General features: G+C 42.5%; 1 protein-coding gene across 2 annotated transcripts in view; it reads left to right on the top strand.

The window, feature by feature from the left end:
• RSU1 (Ras suppressor protein 1) overlaps window positions 1-18,747 on the top strand; it is a 195,484-nt gene that overhangs the window by 54,522 nt on the left and 122,215 nt on the right. The window lies entirely within an intron of this gene.

The raw sequence follows: 18,747 nt of genomic DNA, 5'->3' as shown, positions 1-18,747 counted from the left end.
CGTGGAGACTCTGGGTATCCTCCCATTTCTTCAGTACATGGAACTGTATTGCTTCTCAGACTATGACTGTTTGCTTTTTTGCTCCAAAAGAAAACAATTTTATTTATTTATTTATTAACTTTTATTGAAGTAGAGTTGATTTACAATATTGTGTTAATTTCTGCTATACAGCAAAGTGACTCAGTTAGACACATATATATAGAGATAGATAAATAGATAGACAGGCATCTTCTTTTTCATATTCTTTTCCATTATGGTTTGTCACAGAATAGTGAATATAGTTCCCTGTGCTCTACGGTAGGACCTTGTTGTTTATCCGTCCTATAGATACTAGTTTGCAGCTACTAATCCCACACTCCCATTCCTTCCCCGCCGTCCCCTTGGTAACCACAAGTCTATTCTCTATATCTGCAAAATAACACAATTTTTCAAAACACATTTGACCCAGCCTTCTTTGAGGAAGTACCTCAAATGAGTCTGGTGCTCTTAAAGAGGGCAGTTATTATAAACCAGGTGGTGAGCTCCATGAGAGAGGGGGTTTATCTGTGTTCCCTGCTATGTCCCCAGCACCTCCCACGTGCTAGGAATGAGGTAACTTCTCAAGGGGTAAGTACTGAGTGAGTTCATGAAACAGAGACCTCAGATAGCAAGGTGCTGGGAAGGCTACAAGTGGGCTGAGTTTGGCTGCTGTCCAGAGCTGGGCTGTCCGGTTTGGAAGCTGTGAGTCACACGTCAAGGGTTCAGTAGCCACACGTGGCGTGTGGCTTCCTTACAGGAACATGCAGATATAGAACATTTCCGTGGGACAGAAAGCTCTGCTGAGCTGCATTAGTCTAAAACGGAAAGCATTCACCTGGTTCCACGGAACAAACACAGAGTTTCATCCCTGCATCCCCATCTTCTGTAGCTCCTTTGTTGCTGTAAAAGGTCTTGAATTTGTACTGATTTTAAGGGCTGCAGAGTAACTCGGCACCGTCCGTCTCTTCACTGAGTTATGGGTCATCCAGTCCTGCTTAAGGAGCAGGGTACGGGATCAAGAGAAGAGGTTTACGATGGCAAAAAACCTTCTTGCCAAAAGAGAGATTCTAGGCAGTGATTGGCCAACCATAGGTGTTGGCACTAGTAATTCCTGGGGAGCTTTTGCAGAATATAGATACCTGCTCCCTCCCCAATGTACTGAGTCAGATCTCCACGCGTGAGACCAATTCTTGTGTAATTTGATAAAATTCACTTAGCGCTTCTGACATGCGTCCTTGATTAGTGTGACGAGGAGAAATGAAAAAAAAATGTGCGTTTTGTTTTATTTCATTTTTCAAACAGTGAGGCGGTGTAGGGCATTGGATTAATCAGTGATTTCTATCCGCTAATAATTCGGTAGAAAAATACCTAGTTGAACCTCCACATACCTGTGTACCTTTCTATTTTTAAATTTCACGTTGGTCTTCCTACTTACGTACTGCACGTAGTCACATTTCTCTAACATTTCTGTTATGCTCTCCAAGGCCAAATTATATATATTTTTAATTCAGGACTAGAATTGAGGAGAAAGTCTTTAAATGAGTTTATTTTTGCTAGCCTTACCTGGAAAAGCTTCGTCTCAGCATCTGCCTGGTGGCACTCTTCCCAAACTGCAGGCAAACACTTAGCTGGAAATAAATGGTAAACCCCTATCTAAGATGAAGACAGGTGTATTATTTTTGAACAGTGATCTTTTGTTTAAGTCAAGAATACTATGATAGATAGTACTATAATAATAGCTATTATAGGAATATGTATTAAGGCCTCGTGTGCCAGGGCACTGTGTTAAGTGCTTTTCCTGCATTGTCTCCAGTAAGTGTCCTAAGAACAGTAAGTGGGCTTTTTAGAGGTGAGGAAACTAAGGCTTAGAAAGGGTTGGTGACGTGTCCATAGGGACACAGTGAGTCACGGAGGCAAGACTTGAATCCTGACAGCCCCTTTTGCAGGTCCGTGTTCCTAACCACTGTGGCTCACTCCTTCCCATCTGTGTGCCAGTGAGAGGATTCCTAGAAAGCAGATTCCAAGTGTGAACGGAGCACAACACCTGCTCGCTTCCCCAGATGCTGGCAGAAGGAGAGGAGATTCAGTGTGACAGCTTGTATGGCTGGCTGTGCAGGTGTGTGGGCAGCAAGGCCAGAATAACCCTTGGCCCAGTGCAGAGGAGGTGACCTCTGCGGAAGGAATTGCTGTTCTGCTCTTCCGTTCCAAGCCAGCTGCATTGTTGCTCTGGTTCTGTCCCCCTGGTAACCACCCAGCTGCCGTAGGAATGTCTTCGTTTGTCTGTGTACCTGGTACCCAAGGTGGTCGTTTGGAGCTGCCCTGGCTGGCGGCCGAGCAGTGCTAGGGACTGTGGACTTGAAGCTTCTTATAATCTGTCCCTACAGCAGGGTCGCTTCTGGATGTGTTTTAAAGGGTGGATGACGCTCTCTCCCCTGTATGTTCACTTTTTATATATCTGAATAAACAAGGTAAATGCTTTTGAGACTTCTGTGGAATTTCCTCTGAAAGTAACTTTGGAGTTTATTAACTTGAAACCTTGTTGGTAAGGTTTGAAGCAAGCAAGGGAATCTGGATAAATTCTGACTTGTCAGATCTAAGAACATTCAGGGACACTGCAAAATAAAGTCAGAGGCTGGGTTGGAGTTTTAATACGTAATTGTATTACTTTTTTTCGTTGTACATCCTTGAATAAGTTACTTTAACTGTTACGTCTGGTTCCTAAACAGTAAATCACTTGATTTTATGTTAATCGGTATACCTGTAGAAAATTAGATATAATGTGGGTCTGTCATTTACCCATCCATCTCCTCATTCGTTCAAATGTAATTAAGTTCCTACTTTAGGCCAGGTTTTGTTTCCAAGGAAACAAACTTTTCCAGTAATGTAGAATTCACTTATCCAGCCGCTGTTTACTGAGTCCCTACTTCATGTTTTATTTCGGGGGGTTATACAACAAGAGACAAAACACCCCTTATGACATTTTAGTGGGGGAGGGAGGATGGACGGACGGATGGATGGATAGATAGAAAGCATAAGAGATAATGTTAAATGCCCTGGGGAAAAAATAAGAATGGAAGAGAGTGTTTAAATGGGAGGGGGGGGCGTTACTCTATTATTGGGTGTCGGTAAAGAAAGCCCCGTCGTAAGTTGGTGTCATTTAGCCAGAGACCTAAGGCAGGGAGGGACCTTTCCGGGTAGAGGGAAAGGCCGGTGCAGAAGTCCTGAGATGGGCTTGTGTGTTGAGGAACAGCGCCAAGACTAGTGTGGCTGGAGCTGAGTGAGTGACGGGGAGAGTTGGAAGAGGGGGGCTTAGGCAGGAAGTGGGGACCCGACGACCTGGGACTGTAAGGGCACCGAGTGAGACGCTCTGGTAAAGGCCGAATGATGCCCTCCCCCCTCCATCACTGGAATCTGGGAACAGGCTAGTTTGCATGGTAAAGGGACTTTGCCAACGCAAGGTCGCATCTTGAGGTGGGGAGATTATCCTGGGTTCCCCAGGTGAGCCCGGCGTAATGGTGAGGGGCCCTCGGAAGAGGGAGGCGAGAGGGCCAGGGACAGCAGCGGGTGTGATGACGGAATCACGAGGCTGGAGTCGGGTGTGGAAGGGGCCGTGAGCTGAGGGCTGTGGGCAGCCTCCGGAAGCTGCAGGAGCCCCTGAAGCCTCCAGAAGGAAGGCGGCCCTTCCGCTTTCATCCAGGTGGCGGCAATGGTTAGGGTCTGGGTGTGTTTCAGAGGCAAATCTAGTGGGAACTGTCGATTTGCATGAGGGGGATAGAGCGCGGAGTGACTGAGGTTTGAGGGAACGGGAAGGACGGGGACGATGGTGGGAAGGGTGGCTTAGGGAGTTGGAGGACGGGAGCTGGTCGTGAGCTGAGCTCTGGGCACCTTCAGTTTGAGACGCTTTTTGGATATCGAATCAAGAAGGCAACTGGATGTTAGAATCTGCATTTCAGAAGAGAGGTCTGGCGGCACAGTTGTGAGCATCGTCAACGTAAACACAATGCCACAGGTTGGATGGGGTCCCTGGGACGTGACCGTAGAGGGCAGAAGATAGAGCCGTGAAGCACCCTGGTTCCTAAACCCCAAAGCCAGAAGGAAGGATCAGGGACCTTCAAGGGTCGGGCTGGCTCTTAGGCCAGTCTCTGTGGCCAAGTCAGGGACTGTGGCCTCCCCACTGTAAATGCAGTGAGAACGTTTTGGCTTCGTAGGAGAAATTTTTTCCTGACACGTGCAGCTAACTCTGCCAGTGAAGGGGTGAAACAGACAGGATTGGCATCTTCTGCTGAGCCTGCCTGAATCCTGAAGTCTTTCGGACCAGCCCGTCTCTCTTTCTATCAGTAAAGAGCAGCACGGTGACTAAGTGAAGTGTCAGCCCCTTTTAATGAGCAGAAGAAGCCATCGGTGCAGTGGAGACAAGGCCTGCGTTGGTGGGGGACGAGGGGGGACAGACAGCCTGACCGGTCCTCAGAGCAGCAGATAAAGCCCCCAGGTAGACAGCCTAACGGTGATCTCAGAGCCGGCGGCTCCGCGAGCAGTAGATTCTGTTCCGATCTTGTATTTTCTCACTCACATGTGAGACTTCTGAGTCTTACGAGCTGAAGATGTGCAGTGTATGTCTTTACCTGGTCTCTCCTTGCTAAGTTTTCCAGGATTCTGTTCCTTGCACATGGTAGAGTCATTTCTAGTTTCTTGGCTTCTAGACAGTCCTGGGACCTCTCCTCCTGCATGTGTCAACCAGATAATTAATTGCCTTTGGAGAAAGAAGTCGTGTTGGTCAGCCAGGCGTGCAACAAAGCAGTGTTTCTAGATGTCAGAACCTTACCTGCAGCAATTTTCACAGCGTACGGAAGGGATGCGGGCGTTGCTACCCATACCTGGGCCTTGCTAGCTTAGTCTCCTACTCTGCACCACTAATCAAAAGCAGTTTGTATTACAGAAATACGAGAAGCTTATGGTATTGTTTCTAGCATATTTGTGAAGAGTAGGAGCAAATATTAATCCCATTCAGAGAGTAAGTGGTGTCATGAGTTGTGAGTTTCCTTCTAATTGTGTTCTTCAGGGTGAACAGACTTAAGAAAGAGGGGGGGCACCCATCTCAAGTCCTTCTCGTTACACCTGTTAATCCTTTTCTTAATAATGTTGAGAAGCTAAAGAAAAATACTTCCTCTCCTGTGGCAGGAGAGAAGGAAATACAGTATGCTCTTTTTGGTCAGTTAAGTCTCTGATGATACATGTCTTATGGCTTCATGTTATTGCCACTCTGTCGGTTGCCAGTTATCTTACCCAGAGGGTTAAAACATGTTTTAATTTATGTAGTAGGTTATAGCTCATCTCATCACTAGGCTTCGGTTCAAATCTCACTCTCCCAGTTCCTTGCTCTGCGATTGTGGACAAGTTATTTTACCCTCCATGCCTCCTGTAGAATGAGGGTAAGAGTAGTAGTCCCTTCTCATAGTATTGATGTGAGGATTAAAAGAATAATACACACACACACACACACACACACACACAGTGGATTTTTATACTATTAAACGTTGACTATTTAGAGGCTGAGTACTTGGTGAGAGGCAATGGCTGAGAAAGTCCAAACGCCCGTCTCCAACACACTGTGATGAGTTGGATAAAAGAAAGGCTGAGATGTATCCTGCAGTGGGAAAGGTGAGAAAAAGCAAAGGGGTGTCACAGAAGGGACTTGCAAGGGAAGAGAAGTGGGGAGGAGAGGGTGAGGACTCCACGCGGGCAACACGCATGGCAGACAGGAGGTCTGGCAAGAAGGGTTTCACTGCCATCCTTTCAGTCCCATCGTCATCATTTTCCTGATACACGTTTGATTTCACAGATGATTTTCCAAGCTCTGCCCTTTTTGTGAGTTTTAGAATTGAGGCTGGGAGCAGGTCACCGGGTTCTTCTACTTAGAAATCTCTGTGGTTAGCTTGTTGCTTGGTTGCGTCATTCACTCATTCGTTCATTCACTTCTTGACTTTGGATGTCCTTTGTAAGACTGTGAACTTGTCCGAAGTATTGAACACTTAGGCATGCTTGCTCTAGCTCCCTTCTTCATCCCATGGTAAGATCTTAAACTGCCTCCCTGCTGGGGATAACTTGGTTTTCCAGTGGTTTAATTTCTCACTGTCTTATGTGACCTTTTGTGACACTGCTCGTTTCATTGACGATTTTTTCCTTCTCCCAGAACTCTTGATAACCACCGTTCTAATTGTTTTCATTTTTTAACATTACTGATGTGTGCATACACCGTAATCCTTTTGTCACTTGTCTACGTATTAGTGATTCATGTTTGAAGCCCCTTAAATAAATCCATCTTTCTAAATCTTTCTTATTTTGTTATACATTAAACACATTAAAGATCTAGAACAAAGGGAGACTGTTGTGGACCTGGGCAAACTAGTTTAGCTATCATGTGAAGTCTTTTAACTCTTTTCTTGAGAAAAGATGTCATGGCAGTTACAAAACCATCTCCAGAAAAATCAGATACCAAGAGCATGATAAATTCAACAAATTTTTTTTTAGTCCAGATTCTCTCTTCTGGATTAGCAACCTTATATTGTTATCAGAATTGGTTTACTCTGCCTAAGTCCTGTTTGTGAAAGGTAGAAATAGGTCATGGTCTGTCTGATTAGGTTAAGTAAGAAGTAGTACTGCTGAATTGGCCCTCTTTTCTACTTCTCTTCTTGGTTTTGTTCACGTGTCCATCTTAAGACGCCTGAATGAAATCAAGACATGGGACAGCATAGTTGAGAGGGTGGTGGGTGGCGTCCAGTGGCCTGGGTCACCGTCCTGTCTCCATGCATCCCAAGACAGATGACCTTGAGCCAGTCACTTACCCACATGTTAATCACTGGCCGTAGTGATAGCAGCTGGCTTTCTTCCAACTGGGGAGCACTTTCTAGTTCACCAAGATCCTCACCTGAGCCTCTGAATATTCCTCATTAAACAGAAACGGAGAAATTATGTAACAGAGTTATACAGTATTTTGTATGTTTTGCTTTCCTTTTAAAATTAATTTGTAAGATACAAAAATAAAACACAACGTCGGTATCCTGTGAGTCAGAACAATTGCAGGCTTTGTAAGATTTAGTTTGGAATGCTGCCCGCGGCGTGGTCTGGAGAGCAGTGCACAAGTTTCAAATGATATGATAAACATACTCTCATTTCAAACTCAATTTATGTAGAAAATATCAAGAGTTTGAGACTTTTGGAAGCGCCAGTCCCCTCACTCACGTTACTGTTTCTTTTGCTTTTCTCACTACATTGATTTCACTGGCCCCTGTAGACACTTGTGTTTGCAAAGCCCAGGTTACTTCTGGACGGACCCAGACTTGTAACGTGGAAAATGCTGACCACGCACAGTAGTCCGGCGAGAGGCACGCCGGGGGTACTTGGTGTAACTTGTTGTAACTCACCTTACCATGGTTGTCAGTAAAGCTCTTGGCCTCTCTCTCTGTCCCTTGGAAGAGGTGATCCTGATCCTGCCTCTTAGTCACCCCCGCCAGAGCCTTCGGGAGAGTGTCCTCCAAGGCCCAGGTGTGATTGTGGAGTCTGGCGCAGGGCCGTGTGCAGCCGGGAGAAGTGGATGCAGGTCTGCTGAGAGGAGCCAGGAGGGTCACAGGTGCCGGAGCATCTATTTGCGTGTTTAACGTCCCTTAGGATTACGTATCTTATTATTTTGTTTTTAATATTGTGGCGTTTCTGTGTTGGTCCACAGAAGCGAAAAGCATGTAGGAGGAGAAGGCTAAGATTTACTGAGCACGTAAACTGTTCCATTAGGCATTCTCTACATAGTTCCTCAGGTAAGTCTCGCAACAGGTGTGCGAGGTTGGAGGCTTTCTCCCCATTTTACCGACGGACACATGAAGCTCTGAGAGGTGTAGAGTAACCTGCTGAGGTCACACGGCCAATTAGATGAGGAACCAGACGTAGAACTGCCACGGTCTGGGTACCTCTTCCAGGTTCACTATAGGGGTGGGACCATTTGCCGCTTTTGTTCCGTGCCCCATTCTAGGACAAAGCAAAATATAGTCTATATAAAGAAATAGCACTTTTATGGGAAGAAAAGCACTATAGATTAGATAGTAACAAAGATACACACCTCAGAAGACAAAATTGGTAGTCTATGAAGTGGTTGCCACGGCCCGTGATATGTTAGCTTAACGAGCACTTTCCTACAGAAGTAGAAACTGTGTTTCGTGTACAAAATTGATTTTGTCAGTTGATCATGAACGTTTTTGAAGTTACTTTTAAGCTAGATAGATTTCCAGAAATACTTTGGTTTTTTACACAAAATACCATGATTTATAAAATGGTGTCGTGGACTTCATCTCAGTTCTATATTATAGACAAGGAGGGCTTTTTGGCCACTTCTTAAAGATGAAGAAACCAAGGTGTATAGGGAGATGGTGACTTGCCCAGAGCTGCCTTATGGACATGGCTTGTAATTGACAGCATCCGATTTTCAGTTCCGATATTTTGACTTCAAAAATAAATATTCCTCTAATAGTATATCCATAAATGTATCAATACTGAGCCCGTGAAAAGGCATCATTTATCACTAGATGACAGCAGTGGTTCCAAACATATGCCTTAATTTTATTCTTTGGAAAATAAAGAAAATGTGAGGGATAGAGAAATCTTTCCCCGACTTTGGAGTTTTACCTTGAATTATATTACGTGCGCTCACATTTTATTTCTGTGTTAATATTCCTTTCGCCATACTTCACGCAAAATAACATATCCTGATCTTGGATTCCCATGGCCTTAGTTGATCATCAAAAATGGCTGCCACGAGGTCTTCCTACATGTTATTTTTTAACAAGTTTCGTTTTATATATTCTGTTCCAGCGCATCTTTAGCCCCGGAAAATGCTTTAAGTGTGGATTTTAAAAATGCTAAATGAATTATATTTCTGCCTGGTGAGTTACTGCTTTAAAGGGGGTGGGAAGTTGCAACACATAAAACGTTTCCATTCTGTATTATAAATTTCTGGAAGCCCAATGTCAGGTTGGGTGTGATTGAACGTGTGCATCAATCTTTGTTAACACCAGCTGGTAAAGCGTGCCACTGTTTCCAGTGGACCGTCCTTTGATTTAATAGGACACTAAATGTATTCTTGCCCTGGGAGAAATGCCGGCAGTGCTGAGCTTCCAGATTTAATTTTTTTTTTAATTCCAGAGGCATATCTGTAAATACAGTTCCTATCACCTGAATACATATATAATATCTTACATTGATGTAGCATGTCCCGTAAAGCTTCTCCTATAATATTAGCCCACATAAAAAAATAAGTCATGTTCTACTGAGCCAGACCCAGGTGGTGTTACATGTGGGAGTGGGAGTTTCTCTTGGGGTTGGGGTGGAGGTAGGGAAGGGGTGAAGTGGGGCATGAGGTTCTTCATGGTGTCAAGGCCAGCAGTTTAGTGACAGACCCCAAATTGTGCCTTGTCACAACTCATCATGGGTTCACCTGTCTTTCTTTAAAATTTGTATTGGAGTATAGTTGATTTACAATGTTGTGTTAGTTTCTGCTGTAAAGTAAATCAGTTATACATACACATCTGTCCACTCTTTTTAGATTCTCTTCTCATATAGGTCTTTACAGAGTGCTATCCAGTAGGTCCTTATTAGTTATCTCTTCTAATATAATAGTGTGTCTATGTCAATCCCAGTCTCCCAGTTTATACCCCCCCCCCATCGCCCACTTTCCCCCCTGGTAACCATAAGTTTGTTTTCTACATTTGTGACTCTGTTTCTGTTTTGTAAATAAGTTCATTTGTACCATTTTTTAAGATTCCACATATAAGCGATATCATATGATATTTGTCTTTCTCTGACTTCACACATATGACAATTTCTGGGTCCATCCATGTTGCTGAAAATAGCATTGTTTCATTTTTTATGACTGAGTAATATTCCATTATATATATGTACCACATCTTTTTTTTTTTTTTAACATTATTGGGGTATAATTGCTTTACAATGGTGTGTTAGTTTCTGCTTTATAACAAAGTGAATCAGTCATACATAAACATATGTTCCCATATGTCTTCCCTCTTGCGTCTCCCTCCCTCCCACCCTCCCTATCCCACCCCTCCAGGCTGTCACAAAGCACCGAGCCAATATCCCTGTGCCATGCGGCTGCTTCCCACTAGCTATCTACCTTACTACGTTTGTTAGTGTGTATATGTCCATGACTCTCTCTCGCCCTGTCACAGCTCACCCTTCCCCCTCCCCATAACCTCAAGTCCGTTCTCTAGGAGGTCTGCGTCTTTATTCCTGCTTTACCCCTAGGTTCTTCATGACATTTTTTTTCTTAAATTCCATATATATGTGTTAGCATACGGTATTTGTCTTTTTCTTTCTGACTTACTTCACTCTGTATGACAGACTCTGGGTCTATCCACCTCATTACAAATAGCTCAATTTCGTTTCTTTTTATGGCTGAGTAATATTCCATTGTATATATGTGCCACATCTTCTTTATCCATTCATTTGTTGATGGACATTTAGGTTGCTTCCATGTCCTGGCTATTGTAAACAGTGCTCCGGTGAACATTGGGATGGGTGCATGTATCATTTCAAATTATGGTTTTCTCTGGATATGTGCCCATGAGTGGGATTGCAGGATCATATGGTAGCTCTATTTTTAGTTTTCTAAGGAAGCTCCATACTGTTTTCCATAGTGGCTGTACCAATTTACATTCCCGTCAACAGTGTAGGAGGGGTTCCCTTTTCTCCACACCCTCTCCAGCACTTATTGTTTATAGATTTTTTGATGATGGCCATTCTGACTGGTGTGACAGTTAGCCTTTCTTATCTGTGTTTATTTAGACCTTTCTAGAATTGTTCATGTTTTCAACCAATACTTTCATAAGTTGACTGCCTACTGCAGGAGAGCATCTAACGGTGCCGTCTGTGCTTCGTAAAGTTTTGGGCTGTAGCCTGCCTTCTCATATTGGTAAACAAGCCCATGTGCATTCTTAGCATACTTTAGGGTTTCACGGGCCACAGTGCTCTCTCCCTGTTGCCTTCCTATTTGCTGTTTTAAGGAGGTGGCTCTCCTTGGACAGCACCTGTACCATATCATGCCAGGTTCTGACCTCCAGTCTCATAGATAGTCATTCCTGTAATCTCTTGGGTTTGGAGAGCAGCGGTAAACAAAATAGACGTAATCCCTACCCTCATAAAGGGAATCTTTGGAAAAAAAACAAGTCAACGAAGAGTTGAAAGTGACAAAATAGAAATTAGAGCTAATACCCAAATCTGCTAGAATGTCAGCTCCAGTGTTATCTGTGAGCTTCCATCCTGGAGAGAGGACACCATCCTCTTCTGTCACCTGAGTTGCTCTAAGAGCCTCCTCTCTGCTTTCCTGCTTCCTACCTGGCTTTTTCCAATCCATTCTTCATGCAGTGGTCAAGACCATTTTATAAAATCACAAATTGGATTACATCATTTCTGTGGTTAGAATTCTTGAATGTACTCTGTGGAGCTATAAGACCCCAGATGATCTGGCCTCCTTTTTTTTTTTTTTTAAAGGAAACTGTTACTACAGCCCTTTTATTTATTTATTTGCTTGTTTGTTCGCTTATTTATTTATTTTTGGCTGCATTGAGTCTTCGTTGCGGTGCGCGGGCTTCTCACTGAGGTGGCTTCTCTTGTTGTGGAGCACGGGCTCTAGGCACGTGGGCTTCAGTAGTTGCGGCATGTGGGCTCAGTAGTTGTGGCTCGCAGGCTCAGTAGTTGTGGCGCTCTGGCTTAGTTCCTCCGCAGCATGTGGGATCTTCCCGGACCAGGGCTCGAACCCGTGTCCCCTGCATTGGCAGGCGATTCTTAACCACTGCACCACCAGGGAAGTCCCTGGCCTCCTGTTTTTTATGCTACTCTTCCCACTCGTTCACTCACAGGCTACTCTAAATGGCTTTCATCCAGTCCCTTTTCTTTTTTTGGGGGGGGGGTGTGCCACTCAGCGTGTGAGATGTGGGATCTTAGTTCCCCGACCAGGGATTGAACCTGGGCCCTCGGCACTGAGAACACAGAGTCCTAGCTGCTGGACCACTAGGGACTTCCTCATCCAGTTCTTCATGATCTTTGCTCTCTGCCTGCAATTTTCATCTCCTGAGTATTTGCAGAGCTGGTGCCTTCAGGTACCAACGCACATGCTTTTTTTCTCAGTGAGCCCTTCCTGACCATTCTGTATCCCAAGAGTTTCCTTCCCGTTATTTTCTACTATGGCGTGTTTTTTCCTCATGCATAGTTCTTTTATTAAATATTTATTCACCACTTACGTGTTTTAAGTCTCTTAGGGGAGGTATCAGCGTGTTTGATGGTAGAGAGAAGAAAAGAAAAATCTGTGCTTTCATGGAGATACAGATCCATGATCAGCACAAATTAAATTTTGTGTATGTTAGAAATTTTTTTCCATATAAAAAAATTGGTCCAGGGAATTCTCTGGCGGCCCAGTGGTTAGGACTCCGTGCTTTCATTGCTGAGGGCGTGGGTTTGATCCCTGGTTGGGGAACTAAGATACTGCAAGCCTCACGGCACAGCTAAAAAAGAAATAAATAAATAAATTTTTGAATTGGTCCAACACCATTTCCTTTTCCTATTGAATTGCTTTGGTGCTTAGTCACAAACCAATTTACTGTACAAGTGTGGGTAAATTTCTGGGCTATATATTATGTTCCAGTTTTCATACTTTTATAACAGTACCACATTGTCTTGATGACCATAGCGTCATTAGAAGTTTTGAAATCATGTAGTGTAAATCCCCTTTTTCAAAATTGTTTTGGCTATTCTAGATCTTTTTTACATGCATATACATTTTAGAATCAGCCTGCTAGGATTTTTATTGAAATTTGACTGAATTAATAGATCAATTTGGAGAGCGTTTGCATCTTAACAGTAGAGTCTTCTACTCTGTGAACGTGGTATATTTCTCCATTTGTTTAGGTTTTTAAAATTTCAGCAGTGTAGTTTTTTTTTTTTTTTTTTTCCTTCGGAACGTGGGCCTCTCACTGTTGTGGCCTCTCCCGTTGCGGAGCACAGGCTCCCGACGCGTAGGCTCAGCGGCCATGGTTCACGGGCCCAGCTGCTCCGCGGCATGTGGGATCCTCCCGGACCGGGGCACGAACCCGTGTCCCCTGCATCGGCAGGCGGACTCTCAACCACTGCGCCACCAGGGAAGCCCAGAGTGTAGTTTTTACTTGCCTATATTTTGTTAAATTTATAGTTAAGTATTTTATGTTTTTGATGCCATTGCAAGTGGAATTTTTAAAATTTCATTTTTAATTAGTATTTAGAAAGGCAGCAGTTTTTTGTAAAATGTCCTTGGCTAGTATGGTTTTCCTTATTTACTTATACAGTCCTGTAGGGTTTTTTTGTTGTTGCTGTTGTTTATTGGTTTGGCTTTTTGTGTGTGTGTGTGTGTGCAGGGGAGCGTCTTCCATAAGATGTTTTATATGCACAGTCGTGTTGTCTGCAAATAAAAATTATATTTCTTTTTTCCAATTATTATCTTTTTTAATTTTTCTTTTTACACTTGCTAGGCCCTTTAATACAGGGTGAGAAGCAGTGAGTAGGAATATCTTTGCCTTATCTTGATTTTAAGAGGAAAGTATTGTTGTTCATCATTAAGTGGTTACTAACTATGTCTTTAGAAAATACTGTGTATCTCGTTGAGTTTCCTTCTATTCCTAGTTTCCTCTTAGTTTTTATGAATGAGTATTAAGTATTCCCAGATGCTGTTTCTGCATGTATTGAGGTGGTCACGTGATTTTTCTCCTCTGGTCGCCTGACTCCACTGTGGACCCCAGTGATCCTTGCATTCTGGTATTCACACCCTTTTGTGGTCTCCTCCTGTTGTTCTCTGTGTCCAAGTGAGAACAAGAGAGAAATGATGTCACTTCTGAGGTTAGGTTATAAAAGGCACTGCAGCTTCCATCTTGGGTGTGCTCTCTTGTTCTCTCTCACATTCTGCCTTGGATCACTTGCTCTTGAGGAAAGCCAGATGCAGTATTACGAACAACCCTGTGAACTGAACAGGAAAGTGGTTCATCCAGCCCCAGTCAGGCTGTTAGAAGACTGCAGCCCCAAACTGGCAGCTGGACTGGGTCCTGAAAGACCCGATTCAGAGCTGGTTGCATTTTATTTTCTTGCCTAATTGCTTTGGCTGCAATCTCTAGTAAAATAGTGAAATTAAGTAGTAAGAGCAGACATCCTTGTTTTATTCCCGATCTTAGGGAGAACGTATTCAGTTTTTCCCCAATAAGTATTATGTCTTCTGAGGGTTTTTTGTTTGTTTTGTTTTTTTTGTGTTACATGGGCCTCTCACTGCTGTGGCTTCTCCCGTTGCGGAGCACAGGCTCCCGATGCGCAGGCTCAGTGGCCATGGCTCATGGGCCCAGCCGCTCCGCGCCATGTGGGATCTTCCTGGACCAGGGCATGAACCCGTGTCCCCTGCATCGGCAGGCGGACTCTCAACCACTGCGCCACCAGGGAAGCCCTTTCTGAGTTTTTTGTAGATGACCTGTGTCAGGTTTAGGAATTGTGTTTCTATTCCTTGTTTGTAGAATGATTTTATCATGAAAGGGTATTGGATTTAGTTAAATGCTTTTTTGCATCATTGAGATGATCATATGGTTTTTGTTTTCTATATTTTCCTTTTTATATATTTCTGGATTTGATTTATTAATATTTTGTTTAAAATTTTCTACCTTGTTCACTTCATGAAGGGTATTGGTCTATAGTTTTCTTCTTTTCTTTTAGTATCTTTGTATGGTTTTTGTATCAGGAATATCCTGATCTTATAAAAGGTATAAAATTGATATTCTTTCTTAACTGTTTGAAAGAGTTCACTAGAGAAGCCATCTGAGTCTTAAGTTTTCTTTGTGGGAAAGTTTAGATTATGGATTCAGTTTTGTTTTTTTCCCATAGCTGTAAGACCCTTTACATTCTCTTTTGGTGTCATTTGGTAATTTGCATATGTTAGAGATTTTGTGTTTCTTCTAATTGTTCTATACTATCTATTATGATGTCCCCATTTTTATTTGTCGTACTAGTAATTTTTGTTTCTCCTCTTTTTTCTCCACTTTAAATGATCTAGCTAGACTTTCAGTTTTATCAGTCTCTTCAAATATCCTGTGTTACTGTTTCACTGAGTTCCTTTATTCTTTGTTTTATATTTCGTTGATTTGTTTTGCTTAGTTTGAGTACAGTTTGCTCAGATTTTTCTAGCTTCTTTAGGTGAAAACTTGAATTGTTGAATTGCAATCTTCTTTTCTAATATAAACATTTAGAGAACTAAATTTCTCTGTAATCATTGTTTTAGCTGCATCCCACACATTTTTTGTTTTTATTATCATTCAGTTCAAAGTATTTTCCAATTTCTCTTGTAATTTTTTCTTTGTGTGTTATTTAGAAATGTTTTATTGTCACATATTTGGAGATTTTATAATCTTTTTGTTATTGATTTCTTAATTATGTTATGATCAGGCATCATAATCTATTTGACTCTTAGCCATTTAAAATTGATTGCCTTGTTTTATGGTTCACCATATTGTCTGTGTTGACAGATTTTCCCTGTGCACTTGGAAAAGGTTATGTGCCCTGCAGTGTTCTGTAAATGTCAGGGAGTATTATGCATATAATCTTACATGTTACTACAAATGTTCATTAAGGCCCTTTCCTCCTTTGTTCTCGGTATTTACCAAGTTTTTAACCCCCCAGAATAATCTCTTGGTCTTTATTGCCTTTTGAATTATCTTCTTAATCCACTGTTGTAACTAAGACCAACTATATAAGTTTTCTAGGGCTGCCATAACAAAATGGGTGGCTTAAACAACAGAAATTCATTTTCTCACAGTTGTGGGGACCGGAATGTTCCAGATCATTGTATCAGTAGAATCAGTTCCTTCTGAGGGCTATAGGGAAAGATCTGTTCCAGACCTCTCTCCCTGGCTTGTAGATGGCTTCCTTCTACCCATGTCTTTATGGTCGTCCCTCTGTATGCATACATATTGGGTATCTCTCTGTATGTCCAAATTTCCTCTCCTACCCGTAGAAGTTCGCTGGTCATATTGGATTAGAGACCATACTAATGACCTTATTTTAACTAAACTGCCTCTGTAAAGACCCAGTCTCCAAATACAGTCCCATTCTGAGGTACTGGGAGTTAGAACTTCTACATGAATTTTTTGGGAGAGGACACAGTTCAGCCCTTTAACACAAACGATTTCTCTCTCCTCTTTATTTATAAACCTTGGTGTAAAACTTGATGTCCCTTGATATTGTTTCATTGTTTACACGCTTATTTCTGCCTTCACTTTCTTTTATTTTGCAACAAAAGGTCCCATTCCTATAAGCCAGCATGTTTAATCTTTTCAAGAATCAGTGACTCCTGGACTTCCCCGGTGGTGCAGTGGTTAAGAATCTGCCTGCCAGTGCAGGGGACACAGTTTCGATCCCTGGTCCAGCAAGATCCCACATGCCGTGGAGCAACTTAGCCTGTGCGGTGAAGTCCGCGCGCTCCAGGGCCTGCATGCCGCAACTGCTGAGTCCATGTGCTTCAGCTACCGAAGCCCGCGTGCCTAGAGCCCGTGCTCCTCAACAAGAGAAGCCAGCACAATGAGAAGCCTGCACACCGCAATGAAGAGTAGCTCCCACTGGCCACAACTAGAGAAAGCCTGCGTGCAGCAACAAAGACCCAACGCAGACAAAAATAAATAAATACAAAAGAATCACTGAGTCCTTTATGAAGCCAGTGAAACCTGTAGAGGAGCTCTGTCCAAAATGTATATTTTCACGTACAAACGTTAACGTATAATTCAAGGAATTTTAAAATATATATCCAAATATATCCGTGGACCCTTCAGTGTTGAATTCTCACCCCAATATTCCTTCTGACTCCCTAATCTAGGTTCTGTTAGCTGACTGGTACAAATGTCATTTATGTATATCTCCCAGATTTTCCTCTGAATCACGTGCAAATAAAGACAGTGACTGAGCCCAGGATACACGAGTGGCTTGTGCGTGAAGTGACAGCTACGGACAGAAAAGAAATCCATCACTCATTTGATTGGTCCTCCTTCAAATCTAGTTCATAGGATATAGCGGTAGATGGTTCTGTATAAACTTCAAAAAGGTCTTGGCTTTTTACCCCTTGCATTTAAAAGGTTATGTGCTACAACGTGAGACAAATAAATCATGATTCACTACAACGACAGCGCTGCAGTCAGTTACATAAATTGCTAGCGAAACACTAAATCTGTCACTTTGTGTGTTCTGACCATTTAACAGTCAGAATAGTGTTGGAAAAGAGGGCTGCCTGGAAACAAAAGAAGTATAGTGGCAGATGCAATTAGCAAGATCAATGGTTGGTGCTCAAGGTTCATTGTTTGGTCATTTCAGTTGACCCAAGTGAAAGCAATTGCTATCCAAAGGACTTTGCTAGCTATAATTTGCTGTACAAGAATGCAGGAAAGTGAGTTGCTCGACTTTACAGCATCTTTGGAGTGTGTTATTTCTCAGCTTACTGTGTTCCTAGGGCAGTGACCAAAAGGTCAAGCTTGTTCTTTTCATTCATTCTTTTCATTGGTACTCCACAGCTTTTGCTCACTTAGTATACTTTTTTTTAAAGCAATTTTTATTTATTTATTTATGTTTTGGCTGTGTTGGGTCTTCATTGCTGCACACGGGCTTTCTCTAGTTGTGGTGAGCAGGGACTGCTCTTAGTTGTGGTGTACGGGCTTCTCATTGCAGTGGCTTCTCTTGTTGTGGAGCGTGGGCTCTAGGTGCGCGGGCCTCAGTAGTTGTGGCTTACGGGCTCTGGAGCACAGGCTCAGTAGTTGTGGCGCACCGGCCTAGTTGCTCCGCGGCATGTGGGATCTTCCCGGACTAAGGATCGAACCTGTGTCCCCTGCATTGGCAGGCAGATTCTTAACCACTGGGCCACCAGGGAAGTCCTTGCTTAGTATACTTTTTAAGTTCTATCTCTTCACTTACTTCCTTAACAAAAATCTTCTGGTCTGTGTTTGAATCCTACATAACAGGACTTTGAGCCTCAATTGATCACACCTTTTTTTTTCTTCAGGCTGGCGTATTCTACACTGTCAAATGATAACCCCAGGAGGACTACTCAAACTGTAGCAAACACCACTTTGAATAACATTGCATTTTTGTGTTAATAGGATTTTTATAACTTTTCATTTGATTGTCTTAAGCTGATCAATTTTTATCAACGAATGAAGTTGAAAATGTGTCAGTAATGATAATGATAGTAACAGCTACCTTTTATCAGTGCTTCTCTCTCCTAAATAAGATATTTAATCCTGCATGAGGTATTTAAAGCCACTTTCAAGTTCATCGATGGAAGAATGGTTAAATAAACTATGGTAGATTACGAGAGATGCTTACAACAGCACAGTATGAGGTTGAATTTACAGGGTGAGTCCAATTACAGAGAATATTTACATAGCTACATAAAAGTGAGTTAATCAAAAATTACTGATTAATGTCTTTCGGATTCTAGATCATTTTTGTTTTTCTATTTCTAAATTTTTGAAAATTTCTGCAGTGTATTTGTGTTAGCTTTTATACTATACACAGTTATAGTTTTTACTGAATGACATAATAATAAACTACCCTAAAACCTGGTGGATTAAAACAAAGCTGTTTTCTTCACTCATACCTCTGTTGGTGAGATCTGTCTCAGCTGACACTTAG

Source organism: Grampus griseus, assembly GCF_964374135.1.
Source record: "Grampus griseus genome assembly, chromosome: 2".
NCBI lineage: Eukaryota > Metazoa > Chordata > Mammalia > Artiodactyla > Delphinidae > Grampus > Grampus griseus.
Note: the sequence above shows the minus strand (reverse complement) of the source record. Positions and strands in the feature narration are given on the sequence as shown.